The following is a 20,754-nucleotide window of genomic DNA, read 5'->3' as shown; positions in this document are numbered from 1 at the left end:
ATTGATCGCATGCTAGCTTTGGGAGTGATTGAGCCTTCTAATTCACCATGGAGCTCGCCCATGAGGTTGGTAGTTAAACCCAACAAGGTTAGGCTACGTTTAGACGCCCGCAAATTAATTGAAGTTACGCGAAAAGACGCATATCCCTTGTCCAATATTGTGGGTATATTTTCAAGATTACCTAAGGCCAATATTATTTCAAAATTGGATTTAAAAGATGCCTACTGGCAAATAGGATTGACAGATGAAGCAAAACCCCTTACTGCCTTTACGGTCCCTGGCAGACCCTTATATCAGTTTTTAGTAATGCTCTTTGGGCTATGTAATGCTCCATCCACGATGTGTCGTTTGATGGATAGCCTTATTCCTCCAGATCTCCGTCACTCTGTTTTTGGATACCTGGACGATCTTGTTATCGTTTCCGAGGACTTTAGTTCACATTTATCAATACTTGTTCGTATAGCAGATCAATTCCGAAAAGCAAACCTTACCTTAAATATTTCTAAATCAAAATTTTGCGTAACTGAAGTAAATTACCTAGGGTATATAATAGACAATGGCGGCATTGAAACTGATCCCGATAAGGTAAAATCCATTAGGAATTGGCCAACCCCTAGGAATTTAAAACAGGTGCGTGGATTTCTCGGTCTAGCAGGCTGGTACCGAAGATTTGTGTCAAACTTTTCTTCCATTGTCTTTCCTATTACCGAAGTACTGTCGACAAAATGAAAATTTTGTTGGACCCCAGAGGCCCAAAAATCATTTGAACTAATCAAAAACTTACTCACTTCCGCTCCTGTACTGTCAAATCCTGACTTTTCAAAAATGTTTTATTTTAATTGCGACGCCAGCGACTTTGGCATCGGTGCTGTTCTGGTGCAGTTCGACGACGACGGCAATGAAAAGCCTATAGCTTTTATGACGAAGAAGTTAAATTCTGCCCAGCGCAATTATAGTGTCACCGAACGCGAATGCTTGGCAGCGCTAGAGGCAATTAAGAAGTTCAGATGCTATCTTGAACTTCAAGAATTTGCGGTCATAACTGATCATTCTTCGTTGGTATGGCTTATGAAACAGCAGGATGTGACAGGTCGGTTAGCGAGGTGGGTATGGAAGTTGCAAGGGTTCAAATTTTCGATCAGTCATCGGAAAGGGAAAGATAATGTGGTACCAGATGCTTTATCGAGAATCCCCTTTGATTAGATTGCAGGAATAGGTCTGGCTGAACCAGAAATAGATTTAAATTCAACACATTTCCAGGATGAAGACTATTTGATACTAATAAATAAATTTAAGGAAAATGCATATAAATTTCCTGATATAAAAGTTCTAAATAATTTTGTTTATATTAGAACTGCTCACTATACAGGAGATGTAAGTCAAGAAAATGAGGCCTGGAAGCTTTGGTTACCTCTAGGTTTAAGAATAGGGATAATTAAAAGATTTCATGACTCCCCTATAGCATCACATGGTGGTATGGTGAAAACCCTGGGGCTAATTCGGAGACAGTTTTATTGGCCAGGGATGTTAAAACCAAATATGGGAAATCAAGTAATAACCTCTAGACCATTTCAACGACTATATGTCGACATTTTAGGACCATATCCTCGTAGCAAACAAGGTAACATTGGCTACTAATAGTTTTGGATCACATGACCAAGTTCCACTGGTTATGTCCTCTTAAAAAGTTTACCTCTGCGGTAATTCAAAAATATATTTTAATACAAATTTTTCATGTATACGGTGTTCCGGAAACTTTAGTAAGCGACAATGGCTCGCAGTTCAAAGCCAATGAGTTCAACTCATTTTTAACGGAAATGGGAGTTAAACACACCTACACTGCTATATATTCACCTCAATCTAACGCCTCAGAGAGGACGTTAGATTGGCATTAAATCATATTTGAAAAAAGACCAAACACTATGGGACAAAAACTTAAGCTCAATCAGCTGTGCATTGAGAAATTCATTTCACCAAACCATACAGGGTTCTCCATATCATGCCGTTTTTGCTCAGGAAATGATAACACATGGCAGTTCATATACATTACTAAAGAATTTAAAAGTGCTGGAAGAACCTTCAAAAACATTAGAAAAAGATGACAAACTCCAATTAATTCATAGCGAACTTAAAAACCATATAGACAAAGCATATGAAAGAAACCAAAATCAATATAACCTAAGAGCAACACCTATTTCATACGATGTAGGACAATATGTTTATAGAAGGAATTTTGCTCAATCAAATTTTGAGAAAAAATTCAATTCAAAACTTGCGCCAACATTTCTGATATCGAAAATACGGGAAAAAGTAGGAAATTATTTTTATATATTAGAAGATGAGAATGGAAAAATTTTGGGAACATATCACGCAAAAGACCTGCGTATATAGTTTTACTTCCTCCTAATACTGTTGTCTAACAGACCAGTATTATGTGGTTTGTAATGTACGATATTTGCAGAAATTACAAACAGAAAAAATTTTAAATATTTCGTAACATCTTAATATATGAAATACATTTCGTTTTATAATTAAAGTGAAGTAAATAGTGTATTAGTATATTATATTTATTTTACTATTAGTATATTTATTAAAATATTTGTATAAACAAATATTCGTTTAATATAATTGTAATAAATTTTTTTATACAAGCTTTTTGAATTATTAAAACCATAGTTATTAAAACTTACTTACATATATGTATATTAAACTGTTAAAATTTACTTATGTTATAGTTTAACATTAACAACATTATTCAACTTTAACATTTATATTTTATTGAAGCTCTTGCTAAACCAATAATGTGATAAATTTTAACAGATGCAATTGATGTTCACAAATTGAAATTGTTATAAATTTGGTTGGTGTCTGTACTAAGTTATTAATGTTAAATCAGTTGTAAAAGTTTTAATGTTAGTCTTTCTTCTACATGGGAAAATAAAGAAGAAGAGTTTATTTAAAGTTTAAATAGCGTTTATTGGAATACTATTCATTATAAAACAAATATTTTTTAACAAATATAAAACAATAACAAATTGCTAACATAAGATACCGTTTTATCATTATATTGTTGCCAATTCAGCCAATGATATCAATAACGTCACCGTAAAAGTACAAACTTTTCAATCATTTGATTGACAATCATTCAAGCCCTTAAGACTTTTCATGTAAGCCGAGGTGTTCTAATAAGAATTTCTATCGGAAATAAGTCTTTTCTGATAAACTGCGAAAACCTACGGAAGCCAAAATCAAATTTTGTCGAAAGTAAAAGTTTTTTTTTTTTAATTTATTATAAAATAAAAAAAATTCTTAAAAGAAATAAAAAGTTATTTTTCATCCATAGTGTGAATATAATTAAAAAATAGTGGAAATTAATGAGAAAAAGGTAATTAATATGTTTTATAATATTGTAATTTCTTCGCGAAATTATATATATAATAAATATTTTCAGTATTAGCTTGGAAGAAAAACCTTCCTACTTCCTATTAAGGGATAATCAAATCCCGATGAAAAAATCTCTCATCTTCAAGGGAATATTTATTTGTAGTTTTTCAAGATAACCATTTGTCTATTTTATTTGGTCAAAATTTTGACAAGATTCAATTTACCAAAAATTGTAAAATAATACAGGTAAAAGTTTAAAAGTTAAATATATATTGTATTTAACATAGAACATTATATTTCATTTAGAAAGTCGTGCTTGTGCAATTATTTTTATCTTCGTGGTGGTCTTATTATTGGAGCCACCACTGTGTTGTTTTTGTGTTCTTCTTAATAGTCTCAAGCTTATCAACATCTTTACCAATCTACCAATTCTCAATTGTTGCGAAGGCACATGCATATTCTTCTACAAAAGAAGAAACAGAAAAAAAGAACCAGAAAAAACAAGAACAAGAAGAAACACTAAACCTTATCTACACAATTAAATTTGATTTCAATGAGAAAAGAAAAAATTATTATTAAGCTTGAAAAAAAATATTAAAGAAGAATACATTGAAAATATATTAAGAACACTAAACAAATAAACTAACTTTGGAAATTCGGAAAATTGAAAACTAAATTGGTGATTGGCATCTTAATATTGGCATCAAAGTGCGAAGACATCATCAAATAATAAAAAAAATTGTTTTATATAAAAAATATTTAAAAATCACAGTGAATTCTGCATAAATTTCCAATAAATAAATTGCATAATGCTTTAAAGAGTGTGGTAATATAATGGAAAAAAAATAAAAGTGATAAATATAGAAATTAATTCTTAAAACTAAATAAAACATACAATTCATGAAAATAAATAATTAATAAATTAAACTTACTAACTATATTGCACAAAATATCACAGTAATTTTCAAAAAAAAAAAAAAGCATTATGGAATTTATTTTTATATAGTATTTTTAGTATTAATTATTTTTTTTAACCTTTTATCTAGCTAATTATAAGTGAATACTTATTTTGTTTATGAAAGTAATATTTTAACATCATTAACCCGATAAGAACCAGCATTGGCGAGGCCTCATCAAAAGCTGTTCTTAACATTTTTATTTTTTATCGGTGAGTGAAAAATCACAAAAACAAAACAAGTATTTTATTATTTTAAAGCAATACCTACAAACAATTACCCTTAAAATATTCTTAAAGCTAAGCTTTAAAATGTTTATAAACATCTCTCTATAAACATATGTTTCTCTCTATAAACATAAGTATGTATATTTAAAAAGACATGTGCATATAAATGTTGATGTAATTAAATATAAACATACTACATTCTTAAGCTAAGCTTTAAGATGTTGATAAACATCTCTTTATAAACACTTAAATTAAATTTACATGTATATGTTTATAACAGTTATCACTGCTCTCAATTATTGCTTGGGGGTACCCTATTGTCGGTCTTTTATGCATATATATTTTTTTTATGTCACTAAATGTATTATAACTTCACGAATAGAAATTATAATATAATATTATGTTTTTTTTTAGAGAATTGCCAAAATTAACTAATATTTAATAAAATATATATGCATAAAGAAAATAATTATATATGTATGTTTAAGAACAAACAACTATTTTGTTATATATATTTTTTTCATTAATGTTAAATAGTTTTAATGATTAAAATAGAGCCTAGTTTTTTTAATATTTCGGTGATTCGAAGAAGTAAATACTTAATATTATGAGTGTTTTTGAAATTTATTGAAAATAAAATCATTAAATTTAAGATGGAAGAATAATTTTCTTGAAATAATTTCTTACTAAATGTGAGTGTGACTAGGGAGATGTAGATCTTTTGTGGGATTTTAGTACATAGTAGAGCGTCACTAAAATCAATGGTAGGGAGGGTAAAGAGACGCCAGTCTACCAAACCACACCTATGGTAGACCAACATAACTTGTTATGGTTGATCTGTTTATTTTTTTTTAGTTTCGGTTTATTTTTGATCTAGATATATCGTAGTTAATCACCATCTTAATTTGTAATTTAAGATCAATTTCCGGTCCATTTTATTTTAAAGACTTCGGGAGTCTTTAAAATAAAATGGACCGTATCTATTGATGGACGTAATCTATTGATGAGAGAAAATTTTGAGAACAAGAACTCCCCCAACCGACTGACCGCTAGTGGATATCAATGGCTCCTATCCGTTTTCAAATTTTCTTTATAGAACACCATACGTCAATAGTTCTATACTCACATTAACATCTCTTTTTTTTTAAAAAAAAAAAAAACTTTATTCAGTATAGTTGTCGTTTTGTTCATTACAATATAAGCAAAATTTAGATAAATATATTAATATTTAGTTGAATTATCCAAAAATTTTGATGTTTAATTTTATTGGTGATATATAAGGTTTTGTTTTAACATAATTTGATTTTAAATTAACATCTGTTTGTTAAAATTGTTTTGTACAACATTTTTATACCCACCATAAAAAAAGATGGGGGTATATTGATGTTGACATTCCACATCGAAATATTGGTCATAGACCCATAAAAGTCCTTATTAAATCTCGCCCTGTCCGTCCATCAGTCTGTTGAAATCACGATAGGGACCACATGGGAGGAGCTAGACAGTTGAAATTTCGCATAAATGTTCTCTCTTTCAAAATTTCTTTATTGATTGTTTTGATTATTTAATGGAAAATTTTACTAGTTACGAATATGTATATAATAAATGAAATTTTATTAGTTTCCAATATGAATTGCTAAATTTTTCTTTAGTTTTTAATTCTAGAAATGCTTAAGGTCATTTTTGCGCTATCTACGATAATTGGTTATACGATAGCATGGTTTGGGTAGATACAGAACATGGAAGAGGAAATTACAACCTAGCTTCTCGTACACGTTTCTTTGTTTTCCATTTGTATTTAAGGTACTTTTAGACGATATGTATTTTACATATTTACTGTCACATTTTTTATCCATAAGTAATTCCGAATTAGGGATGCTAATCGGGACTGATTTTGAAAAGTCCCGGGATTCGGGATTTCCAATTTCCCAAAAATATAAATAAATTTTCAAAAAATCTTAATAATTTACCGTCAAAAATAACATTTTGTATTTAATATTACAATATGAATGCATTAGGTATGTGTATACTAATATAGATGTGTTTACTATAATATATGGTTTTTAAAGGACGCTACTGAAACACTACAAAACTGGTCTATATCAAGTATAGCTAACGTAGTTCCAGCCTTAGTCAAGCAACATCATTTCCAGTTATATATCGTGTCCTCTTACCCAAATAAGAGAATTATCATCTCGTCATCTTATTAACAGGTTGAATGGCAGTATAGATTCTGATATACCCATATCCGATATTATCAATGCCTATTTATTGTCTTTTTTATTCCCTACACCACTTTAGTGGGGAGGGTATATTGGGTTTGCCCCGAGTAGCTCATGATTAATACACTCATATATCGACAAAAAGCGGCACAACTAAGTTTTATACTAGCCTTGAAGACCCTGTTGAATTTCGAGTATCTTTTGACCAAAGCCGCTTTACAAAGCCTTTCCCACTTTAAAAAATGAGTTTAATGTCCACAATTCGCTTAAAAAGACTAGTGCCATAGTGAAATTCAGCATAAATACATTTAATGTAACCGTAAATTCATCCTCCAAATTTTATGAGGATCGCCTCAAACAGGGGGAAGCCCCCATATAAAGCATATTTCAGAAAATTAGTTTTTTAACAATAAATTTCTTAAATTTATTGGAGGCCAATAGTACTTATCTATGCCTATTTATTGCCCATTTTATTTTTTAATATTTCAGCTTGTAAGTTAGTAGATTCATTTTAAGTCTAAAAAATTACTCAATAAATAATGTAATTCAATTTAAAACAAGTAAGAATGTTATAGTCGGTCAAGCCCGACAATATAATACCCTACACCACAGACTGTCGATAGTTTTAACGTGAGCACCTGCCGTGTCGGCCTTATCTCACGGTGGTCTTTTTCATCCACTGGGTAGACTTGAGAACGGTCTATCATCGCCCTTAGTCTTCAATGAAGACTCAGGTGGCAATTTTTGCACATTGGCTATGACCGGTACCATGCGCAAGTACTTTGCTGGAGTACTCGAGCTATCTAATCTCTTGCCAAAGTAGTCACGTTGTAAGACAACCACACTACTATGGCTCTGTTGATTCGGCAACAGCACCTAGAGACGTAACCGGTGGAATTTGGGTTCAACCAACAGCCACTACGTGGATCCCGAAGGAACCTCAACCAACTGACCAGCCAGGACATAGTCCTGCGGGCAACTGGCCACCCGTAGTACCAGATTATGCGGTGCTCTGGTCAGACCTCTGGCAATCTATGCAAGGACTAAGCCAAGCAGTAGACTGAGACACCAATTTTTCAATCCCGGTCAGATTGGAGGTATTGGGCCCTCTTTATACACCGGGATTGCAATAACACCAAGGCGGAGGTCTTCGCTAAGGTAACATGCCCCCGGGGGGAACCCTACTCCACAGTGTATTTCGCGGAATAATTAGTTTCCTTCTAAGTTTTTAATTAAATATTTTAAAATTAAGAAGTACTTAAGCCCTCACGCCACGCCACGGCTTATTCCAAGGGAGAGTAAATATGTTATTTCACATATTCGATGTCTGTAAAAAAATATATTTAAGGTTAAATATAAAATTTAAGCAATTATTAAACTTTATCGTTTCTAAGTCATCAAGGCTAGTATAAAACTTGGTTTGACAGGTTTTTGTCCAGATACGAGTGTATTAAACACAATTATGAACTTAAATGCCCTATTCGGCGGGTTCAGTTGTATGGGGGCTAGGTTAAATAATAAACCGATGTAAACCATTTGCAACAGGCTTCGTCTATGGTACAATAGAAGATCGAGTGCCAAATTTTATTGAATTATCTTCAAAATTGCGACCTGTAGTTTGATTACAAGTTTTAAAAGCCCTATTCGAGGGGTTCAGTTGTATGGGGGCTAGGTGAAATAATGGACCGATGTTAACCATTCTCAATAGGCTTCGTCCCTGGGACAATATAAGATTATGTACCAAATTTCATTGAATTATCTTAAAAATTGCGACCTGTAGTTTGATTACAAGGTTTACATGGACGGACGGACTCAGAAAATGATTCTAAGCCGATTGGTATACTTTAAGGTGGGTATAGGACCAATATTATTGTGCGTTACAAACATCAGCACAAACCCAATATACCCTCCCCACTAAAGTGGTGTAGGGTATAAATAGGCCGAAATGCATAGTAAAACACTGTAATGTGTGAGGCTATTTCTAGTACTACAAGGTAAATCTGTGTATAACCAAGTAATTACAGACTTTACTAATCATATAAAATAAAAGTTTTTATTTAGATTACTTTTGACCTTAAGGTTTTTAGCAACTGGAGAAAAATACACTTAATTAGCGTATGGATTTCCTATTTCGCAAGCAGCTATTTCCATATTATACCGGAAACGATTGATCCCATTTACTAGGTCTTAAAAGATTGGAGGTTTGTATAAATTCGGAAATTTTAACGTAAACAAATTATTTTTAAGGTTCCCCGCAATGCAAATGAATGGGGCACCTTAAAATGCCGATGATTTTGAGCAGAAATGGAATTTTCCCTTTTGCTTGGGTGCCATAGGTTATAATCTATATTATATACCATTTTGATAATTTTTTAACATTCCCTTTTAAGATGGCAAACATATTGCAAAATCGGTCAACGATTTCACATAGCCCCCATACAAATGTACCACGGAATATTGTATAAAGAGCTTAAAATATTCACAAATTCGTTGTTTATGAAGCAAATACCACAAAATTTCGCATAGGTCAGTTTTTTAACGTCTGCAAAATAATCCTGCATTATGGCGGACATAGGATCATAATTGGCACTATCCCCCCCCCCCCCCCCATTAAATTAATTTAACGCTCATTGCTGGCTTAAAAATACGGCTATAGCGATGTGGATCGGTCCATAATTGACCCTATCTCCCATATAAGGTCCCCTTCAGAAAATGACTTTAACGCTCATTACTGGCTTAAACAAACGAGTATAGCTATGAAATTTGATATAAATAAGTGTCTTACTAGCCAAAAACTCTTTATGAAATTTTGTGTGGATCGGTCTATAATTTACCCTACCCCTCACATAAGGTCCCCTTCATAAAATAACTTTAACGCTCATTACAGGTTTCAATACCGAGGCAATATCTCTCTACCAAATTTTATGTGGATCGGTCCATAGTTGACCCTACTTCCCATAAAAAGTCCCCCCATAAAATTTCTTTAATGCTCATTACTGGCTTAAAAATAGGATTATAGCAATGAAATTACACAAAAGTAAGATTTATACAAGTCAAAATTTACCAAATTTTATGTGGATCGGTCCATAATTGACCCTACCCCCATATAAGGTCCCCTTCAGAAAACGACTTTAACGCTCATTACGATTATAGCGATAAAATTTCACATATGTAAGTTTTTCACAAGCCAAAATCTCTTTACTTCCAACATAAGGTCCCTATCAGAAAAATACTTTAAGGTCCATTACTGGCTTAAAAATGCGAGTATAGCAATAAAATTCGACTCAATTAAGTTCCTTTCTAGTCAAAAACTCTTAACTTAATTTTATGTGAATCGAGCCTTAATTGACCTACCCCCATATAATGTCCCCATAAAAAATTAATTACTGGGCTAAAATAAACGAGTAAAGCGATGAAATTAGATATAAACATAACTTGTAGGAACCAAGATCCTTCTACAAAATTTTACGAAGATCGGTCTATAATTGACGCTACTCCCATATAAGGCCCCTTCAGAAAATAACTTTAAAGCTCAGTACTGGCTTAAAAATACTAGTAGATTTATGAAATTTGACATAAACTAGTTTTGTGTAAGCTAATATATCTATCTCTTCTATAGGAACCAAAATCTCTCTACCAATTTTTATGAGGATCAGTCATAATAACACCACCCCATATAAATTCCCCCAGAAAATGACACGAAAAATACGAATACCGCAATGCAATTCGAAATAAAACAATTTTGATTTAAAATCTCTCTACCATATTGTATGACTTAAATGCTCCTTAAAGGCTTTAAAATACAAGTAGATCTATGAAATTTTAAATAAATAAATAAATAAGGAACTGAAAGCTTCCTACAGACTTTTATGAGAATTGGTCCATATATGTATGTATAAATAACCCTACTCGCTATATAAATTAGCACTGTTAATAGAAAAATCCCCATTAATAGACCTCTTTCAAATGTTACCCTGATGTTTCTTATTAATATCGATATATAACAATAAAATATTCAATATATCAAAGTTCATTTATATGGCAGTGATTTGATGGTGGGTATAAAAGATTCGGCATAGCCGAATATAACACTTTTACTTGTTATATGTTAATGTTGGTTCCCATGGAAGAGCAAACAACGCAGCAGTATTTAATGAGTCATAATTGTGTAAAGCCATAACGAACAACCTATTTGATTTTCCTGCTGATGATGTAATGGCGCTTGTAGCCTGTTTATTTTTTTCTTCATAGTCACTATAGTTTAATCATTATAGTTATTAGTTTTAGTTTTGATTTTTCATTCGAAATATCTACTGGCATGAATAACCTATATCACTATGAAAATCTATTTTAGTGTAGAATATTTGCAAAATGTGCATGAAAAAAAGGTTCACTTAATTTTTATACGTTTTCTTTTAAATTTCGAATCTTTGTTTTAAATTAAAAAATTTTAACATTATAAACTAAGAAAAAAACAGTATTATCGGAAATACTTTTCAAACGTATTTCTAATTTAGAGTTTAATTCTTTTAAACATGTTTCAAGTGTTCTTTATCATACTTTTGTTTTAAATTTTGTATTAATATCACTAAATATTTTAAAATCTATTAATATTTATACATAATCTAAAGATAAAACATTCATATATTTATGTTTGCATATTGTCCATTAATTTCTACGTTAATTTTTCATATATTTAACGGTCTTTCTTTTCGGAGAAGAAATGTTCTGGTTTTATTTTTGTAAAATGAATAATTTTATTTATTGAAATTTTCTATATTGAATAAAAATTACTTACGTTTACTTTTGCTTAATTTTCATGTTTTTTTACTGTTTTATCATACTGTTAACATTATGTTAAAACATAAATGAACTTCTTAATAGTACTCGTTCATCTGAGGGTAAAGCAGTAACGAGTATTTGGGGTGAAGTTGGCAGGGTTTGATTTATGCAAAATTTATGTTGGTATGTGTTATAACATAATTTTTCCAAGTATTTTGTGTAAAATCTGGGTATAAATGGGCTAATAGTGCCATCTTTCTTCCTTTCCTAATTCTATCTATACTCCGAACCTTAGTTCTAACTAATTAATTTAAAGTTGTGTTACTATTATTAAATTATAGTGAGAAAAGTTGTAAGTAAAATTACTAAAATTATTGCTTTTTGAAATTTAATTTTTTGTAATTGCATATATATATATATATATATATATATATATATATATATATATATATATATATATATAATATATATATATATATATATGTATATAAAAATATATATATATATATATATATATATATATATATATATATATATATATATATATATTATATATATATATATATATATATATATATATATATATATATATATATATATATATATTATATTTATATATCATATATATATATATATATAAGCATGTCTAACAAAATTATTTAAGAATCGGATCTCGCCGATATCTGGACAATTATATTATAGATGGCTGTTAAAAGTTTACTTTGGAGAGAAAGGTATGAATGAATGTCAAAAGATTTAACGTGAGCACCTACCTTGACGGCCTTATCTCACGGTGGTCTTTTTCATCCACAGGGTAGACTAGAGGCGGTCTACAATGCGCCCCTTAATTGCTCAATGAAGAACTCAGGTGGCAATTTTGAATTTACATGGATGTCCAGCCCATGTACAAGCACTTTGTTGAAGTACTCGAGCTATCTAATCTCTTGACATAGCAGCCCCGTTGCGGAATGACAGGCAGCATAGGATTAAATCCCCAATGCAAACCCCGACAAAGAAAAAGCAATTACTTGTCTAAAGTCAATAGAAGGTGATAATGAGTCCCAACATCAGGTGAAATCAAATTTCCGGTAATGCTGAAGTGACCACCCTTATGATGTCATGAAAGAATTGCATTATTCAAAATGCAATCTCCATCATCTAATGACCCATGTGAGAAGGATATATATAAGATTGTCATTCCTTTTGTAATTTCTATAATATAATTGTCCGACCCTATATATTCGGGATCCTTATAGATAGCGGAGTCGATGAAGTCATGTCCGTCTGTCTGTTGAAATCCGTTTTTAGAGGACCACAGATATCGACGAGATCCGAATATTTGATAATCGGTCTATAAATAACGAAGATATGAGCAAAATCCGAGACAACCTCCGATTTATACAATTCTCAATAAACTTCATCCTTCGGCAGAATAGTGTCATATGTATATACATATATATATATATATATATATATATATATATATATATATATATATATATATATATATATAATATATATATATATATATATATATATATATATATATATATATATATATATATATTTATATATATATATATATATATATATATTATATTAATATATTATATATATATATATATATATATATATTATATATATATATATATATATATATATATATATATATTTTTTTTTCTTTTTTTTTTATGAGAATACCAGTGCTTGAAAGTTTTGTGTTTGTTTAAAAGAAAATTGACAAATAATTAAATGTTACTCCGAACACATTAGATTAACCATATTATGTTTAATATGTAACCATAATATGGTTTCTTGAAGACATGTGACTACTTGTAACCATAATATGGTTACTTGAAACAATTATATGATTACTTGAAGCCATTATATGATTACATGAAATCATAATGTTGCTTGAAACTACAATATGATGCTACAACATCACATTATGATTTATAAAACTATATTATGATAAAATATTCGGACTATCTTTAATCTTAATATGATATGTTATTATACTAATAATGTCCATAATATGATATTTCTTTTTAGTAAAAATGATCATACTATGTTTTAACTTTAACCATAATTCTAACCATATATGTTGCTCTTAGATTATGGTTACCACAACTATATTTTTCTCTGCGTGTATGGGAGCAGTGACCAATTATGAACCGATCGGAAGAAAATTTCACAGTAACATTTTTGTGCATATGAACAATACTTGTATCAAATTTTATACGGATACCTTAATTTAGAATTATGTGCGTTTAAGTGTTTGTGGGGAGGGGACCTTCTATGGAAGCCATGACCAATTATGAACCGATCCAGAAAATTTTTTCTCTGGATGAATTCTATTGAGATAAGATTTTAATTTGTAAAAAATACATTTGCCGGGAATATGTACTTTTGTATGGAAGGTATATGAAATTTTGAACCGATTCTGCCAATTTTCAGCAGGGATCAAGCTCTTGTGTAAAAACGAATGTATGGTGAATGATGATTTTCATAGAAGTATTTTGCATAGTTTTTGAGAAAATTACATCAGAATGTGTAAAAAGTGCTTATATTGTTGAGGTTGTTTAAAATTTTGATTTTTAACTTTTCCCGGTGTCAACCGGTGAAGTGCGCCAGTGAACTTGGTCTATTGTTTGGCTTAGTTTTAACGTGTATTAACGTGTTTTAATCAGATAGACAGACGAGCATATCTAAATCGACTCAGAATTTAATAAAGACCCAGAATATGTATACTTTGTAGGGTCTCAGATGAATATTTCTTGGTATTGCACACGGAATGATAAACTTATATATACCATCATCACTGATGGTGGTGGAGGGGATTAAAATAAATTATTTACCATTTAATTTCCTTAATATTTTGGAATTAACGTAGAACTTAACATAAATGCTTTACAATTAAAAACAAGTAAGAGTGCTATATATTTGGCTGTGCCGAATCTTATATACCTTTCACCAAGTGTATTTTAAAAATACTTATTAGTTTTATAAATTTTTAATTTTTTTCCGACTACATTATTATTACAGCAAAAGCAAAACAAAAGGAACAACAACGCTAAACGAAATTTAAAACAAAATATACAAAGCAATTAACCAAACAGACATCTAAACCAATGGTCGGCGCCAGTATTATCTGACAACGAAGATTTTTCGCAAATTACATGTATACAACACGATCGCAGACGAACTTCTAAACAAGAGCATCAAAAATACAAATATTTTATTTAGTTGGATATATAGAAGGATATATATAAGATTGTCATTCCTTTTGTAATTTCTATAATATAATTGTCCGACCCTATATATTCGGGATCCTTATAGATAGCGGAGTCGATTAAGTCATGTCCGTCTGTCTGTCTGTTGAAATCCGTTTTTAGAGGACCACAGATATCGGCGAGATCCGAATCTTTGATAATCGGTCTATAAATAACGAAGATATGAGCAAAATCCGAGACAACCTCCGATTTATACAATTCTCAATATAAATATATATATATATATATATATATATATATATATATATAATATATATATATATATATATATATATATATAATATATTATATATATATATATATATTATATATATATATATTATATATATATATATATATATATTAATATATATATATATATATAAATATATTATATATATATATATATAATATATAAGCATGTCTAACAAAATTATTTAAGAATCGGATCTCGCCGATATCTGGACAATTATATTATAGAAATTACAAACGGAATGACACCCTTCTCACGAAGGGTTTAAAAACGCACACTTTTTTATTTGGTAAAGGGAATCAGTATCAACAAATAAACTTTTAATAGCCATATGGCCATATGTCATATGTATATACATATGACACTATTCTGGATGAAGTTTATTGAGAATTGTATAAATCGGAGGTTGTCTCGGATTTTGCTCATATCTTCGTTATTTATAGACCGATTATCAAATATTCGGATCTCGCCGATATCTGTGGTCCTCTAAAAACGGATTTCAACAGACAGACGGACATGACTTAATCGACTCCGCTATCTATAAGGATCCCGAATATATAGGGTCGGACAATTATATTATAGAAATTACAAAAGGAATGACAATCTTATATATATCCTTCTCACATGGGTCATTAGATGATGGAGATTGCATTTTGAATAATGCAATTCTTTCATGACATCATAAGGGTGGTCACTTCAGCATTACCGGAAATTTGATTTCACCTGATGTTGGGACTCATTATCACCTTCTATTGACTTTAGACAAGTAATTGCTTTTTCTTTGTCGGGGTTTGCATTGGGGATTTAATCCTATGCTGCCTGTCATTCCGCAACGGGGCTGCTATGTCAAGAGATTAGATAGCTCGAGTACTTCAACAAAGTGCTTGTACATGGACTGGACATCCATGTAAATTCAAAATTGCCACCTGAGTTCTTCATTGAGCAATTAAGGGGCGCATTGTAGACCGCCTCTAGTCTACCCTGTGGATGAAAAAGACCACCGTGAGATAAGGCCGTCAAGGTAGGTGCTCACGTTAAATCTTTTGACATTCATTCATACCTTTCTCTCCAAAGTAAACTTTTAACAGCCATATACATATGATACTATTTTGCCGAAGGATGAAGTCTATTGAGAATTGTAGAAATCGGTCTATTATTTAACCTATCCCCCATACAACCGAATATCTAGAATAAGGTTTTTAGCTCATAATTTTTTAAAGACGCTAGTAGCTCTATAAACATCGGTACAACTTTTTTTTTTTATTTTCTATCAACAATACACTTTAAAAATAGTTAAAAAAAATTTTTTTTATATATACATATTTTGAGATTTAACTTAAAAATAAGTATTGCAGCAAATAGAGATGTTTTTTTTTATATGAATTGCAAACATTTAAAATTTAATACTAATTAGGGGAAAAAGATAGAGTAAAAACCCATTTATGTTCTTTAAGAAACTTTAGAAATTAAAAACTTCCATAAATTTCATCTCTGAAATTGCGGAAGAAGTTTATTATGCAAATTTCTTAATATGTCGTAACTTGAAGCTCTGTTCCGATCTTCGAATCTTTCTGTAAGTTTACTAATTACAGTTTTAAACATATCTTGTTTGTACTGACTATGTAGACTGACAGTTCAATAACGTCTATTTAAGTTATAAATAATTTTCAAGTTTTTATTTTGAATAATAGAAGTTTGTTTTTGGTGTTTAATGAGGACTTTCGATTGAGTAGGGGAAAAAGAGCCCTTCCACATCTTATTGCCTTATTACAAGCGTGGAATATATGTTCTTTAAAAGTTAGTTTTTTATCTAAAATTATGCCAAGATACTTTATGGAAGTTTTAATTGGTATAGTGGAACCCTGTATTGTCAACGGTTTGGTTGGGATTCTTCTAGGAGATTTATTAAACGGGAATATTATTGCTTGAGTTTTGGTTTCGTTAACTTTAATTTTCCATTTTGTGAAATATTTATGGACATGAACAATGGATGAACTCATATTTCTAATAATAGAGTTAGAAACTTTTCCGCTTGTAATGATAGCTGTATCATCTGCATAAAGTGCAGCAAATTTTTTTTTATGTAGTTTAAAATCAGACGTATATATTGAGTATAATAACGGTGCTAGAACTGATCCTTGGGGTACGCCAGCTATGATCTTTTTTGTGCTTGACATGTTATTTTCAATGTCAACAACAAACGTTCTATCGGAAAGAAAACTGTTAATGATTTTCTGAAGATATATCGGATATCCAAATTTTCCAAGTTTGTAAACGAGACCTTTATGCCAGATTGAGTCAAATGCTTTTTCGACGTCGAGAAACACAATTCCAGTACTTTTACGTTGAAGTTTATTACTGTTTATAAAATTTACAATTCTCTTGACCTGATGAACTGTTGAATGCTCTCTTCGAAAACCAAATTGTTCATCTTTTAATATGCAGTTGTTTTCCGTAAACTACTGCATTCTATTTAAGACGATTTTTTCAAACACCTTGTCAAGACAGTTAAGCATGCTTATAGGACGATAGCTATTAGGTGATTTCGGGTCTTTACCCTGTTTTAAAATAGGAATAACCTTTGCATGTTTAAAATTTTTCGGGAAATAGCCATTTTTGAGGCACCAGTTGAAGAGTTCTGTAACTATGCTGAAAAATGATTCCGGCATTTTCTTCAAAACTATTGGTTTGATACCATCAATACCTGGAGCTTTCGAATTTTTTAATTTATTTATGAAGAATTTCAATTCTTCTTTAGAGGTAAGGTACATATCATTGTCTTGTTGAATAATTTGGTTATCTAACCATTTTATATGTTTTAAAACAGTTCGATCAGAGGTCGATACCATATTGTAAGTTAGTCCATGACACTCTTCAAAAATATTAGCAATTGCAGTAGCTTTTTCTTTATTGTTATACACAGTAACGCCATCTATTGACAATGGTTCGATAGTGGACTTTTTACCTTTCACTGCTTTAGTCAATAACCAAAACTTTTTTTTACCAGTTGGCAACCCTTGGAGAAATGTTGACCAGCTGTTATTTCTGTCATTCGACACATGGTGATTGATTAGTACTCTGCGATTGCGTATTTTTCTCTTGAATCATTGCTTCTTTGGAAGAGACGACGATACCTATTTCTTTGTCCTATTAAATAGATCGTAAGGTGTGACAATTTTTTCTGCCATGAGTGCCTCTCACCAACAGGGATTTGTTTGGACGCTTCCTGCACAATTACTGTAACTTTACAGAACATATCATCTATGTTGTTTTGTGTAAGTATTGCATTTCCAAAATCATTGCTTTTAAGTTTCTCATCTACCCAATTTCTTATAGAGTTCCAGTCGGCTTTGTTGTATAGTGGGATAAGTGTTTGTTTTGAACTATAGTGACCAGAAATTTTGCATGTGAATGGAACATGATCAGAGTCAAGTACATCTTCGTGAGTTATTATCGGTGAAACTGCTAGGCTCGAGTTAGACAGCAGTAAATCTCCAACTGATGGTTGTATTGTGGGCTGTTGTTGTCCAAATCTTGTGTATGTATTAGGATGGTAAATAAAATAGTTCGATGTAAGGTGGTGATTGTAAAGTTTTTTGCCGGCAGTGTTATTTTGATGGCAGTGCCAACTTCTGTGATGGGCGTTGAAATCGCCAGCAATAAAGAAATCCATTCCAGTTATTGTTATCATTTCCAAATCGGAAACAAAGTGGTTAGTATACCTCGGACAATACGCTGATGTAATTCTTAATGGACGGTTATTAACATTAACTAATATTGACACATTTTCAATCGTTAACGTCGGGAATTTTTTGAGGCGATGATGAGGAATATTTCTCCTGATTCCAATTAGAACTCCTCCTCCATGATACTGACGATCTTCTCTATGAATTGTATAGTTATTAATATTGAATTTGTGACTAGAATTTAAAAAGGTTTCGTTAATTAAAAAAATATCTATTTGTTTTTCGTTGACAAACTGTTCCAATTCGGTAATTGCAGACGTTTTTGTTATGCCCTGGGCATTCCACTGCATATTTTGAAGTTCATTTTTTGTTGTTAGATTATATGACATGTTTTAACATCATGCCTAAAACCCTCATTTTGTCATATTTATTTTTGCATTTCTGCAATGCATCGAGGGCTTCGAAGTAAATTTCTAAAATCTTTTCATTAGATATATCTTCATTATCCCCAGTTTGTGTACCAGATTTTACAACTGAGGAATATGGCATTTTTTTACTGAAATGAGATTGAGTAAATTTTCTTGGAGGGTCATTGCTAGTGGTGGGCATATTAGGATCTTCGGAAAAAATTGATTCCGCCATTACGGGTCTTTGGTAATTTGGTAGCCTTTTCTTAGACGTCACTTTTTTACGTATTTCTAAATATTCCTTACGATAGGGGCACATCGGTACAACTTAATTATATGTAAATCTAAATAATATTGTACATTTCCATAATGATCTGACCACCTTTTTTCCCTACCCCCATACAAAGAATATTGCACTAATTATTATAATCTCATTTTATTTATTATATGTCTGTAACTCTGCGCGCAGTTTTCTGTGTCTGTTTTGTAGTTCATTCTTTTTTCTCTTTTCACATTGATAATATGAAGCATCTCCAACATATATCGTTTGTTGTTTTTATTTTCCCTCTGTAAGATTTCAATGTTGTCTAAGTTGGGAATGTGGCCTCTCTCTGCACAGTGGGACATGAGTGCGGTTTTTTGTGTACTTAATTTATTCTTGTTTCTTAGATCAGATCTGTGTCCAGCTATTCTTGTCCTTAATTTATTCTTGGCTGTTCCTTTATATACCTGTTCACATGCTTCTGAAGCGTCACCATTGCATTTTGTTTTGTATATAAGGTTCGCATTATCCATTTTATCGATCTCACTCTTAGTTTTAGAAAATAATTGTCTTAGTGTATTGTTTGTCGTTGAAGCTATCCTATATCTTTCCCTATTGTATATTCCTGAGTTTTCCAATCTCTCCGATATTCCAGGTACATATGTCATCGATTTATATATCACAGGTTCCGGTTCATATTTACTGCATTTCCTTTTATTGTCCTTAAGTAAATTTTCAATGATGTCCATTGGGAATGCGTTCATTCTCAGTATTTTAATTATCCTATCTTTGTTGTTTTTATGGAACTTTTCATCGCTTATTGTCAAGACTCTTTTAATAAAGTTATCGGCCGTATTCATTATCACATGTTTGGGCTAGCAGGAGTAGAAATTGATAATGCGTCCTGATGCTGTCGGTTTTTGATACCAATCCATTCTTATATCTTCACCATCTCTTATTATCACTGTGTCCAAATATGGTAATCTACAATTGTTTTCCTCCTCTATTGTAAATTGGATTTGTCTGTGAAAGTTATTGAATACCTTGAGGGTATCATCTATTGCACTATTCTTTATAATCCCAAAAAGGTCGTCTACATATTTTGTCAAGAATCTAGGTTTTTCATTTAATTGTCCAATACAGGTATTTAATAGTTCTTCCATAACTATATCAGCCACAACCGGCGAGGTCGGTGAGCCCATTGGTAATCCTTTACATTGTGTGTAGATTTTGTCCTTGTATTTGAAATAACGGTTCTCCTTAATGCAGAACTTCAATATTCGCATAAATAAATTCCTGGGTA

Source organism: Lucilia cuprina, chromosome 3 (genome assembly GCF_022045245.1).
Source record: "Lucilia cuprina isolate Lc7/37 chromosome 3, ASM2204524v1, whole genome shotgun sequence".
In the NCBI taxonomy this organism is placed as follows: Eukaryota; Metazoa; Arthropoda; class Insecta; order Diptera; family Calliphoridae; genus Lucilia; species Lucilia cuprina.
This window is presented reverse-complemented; position numbering follows the sequence as displayed.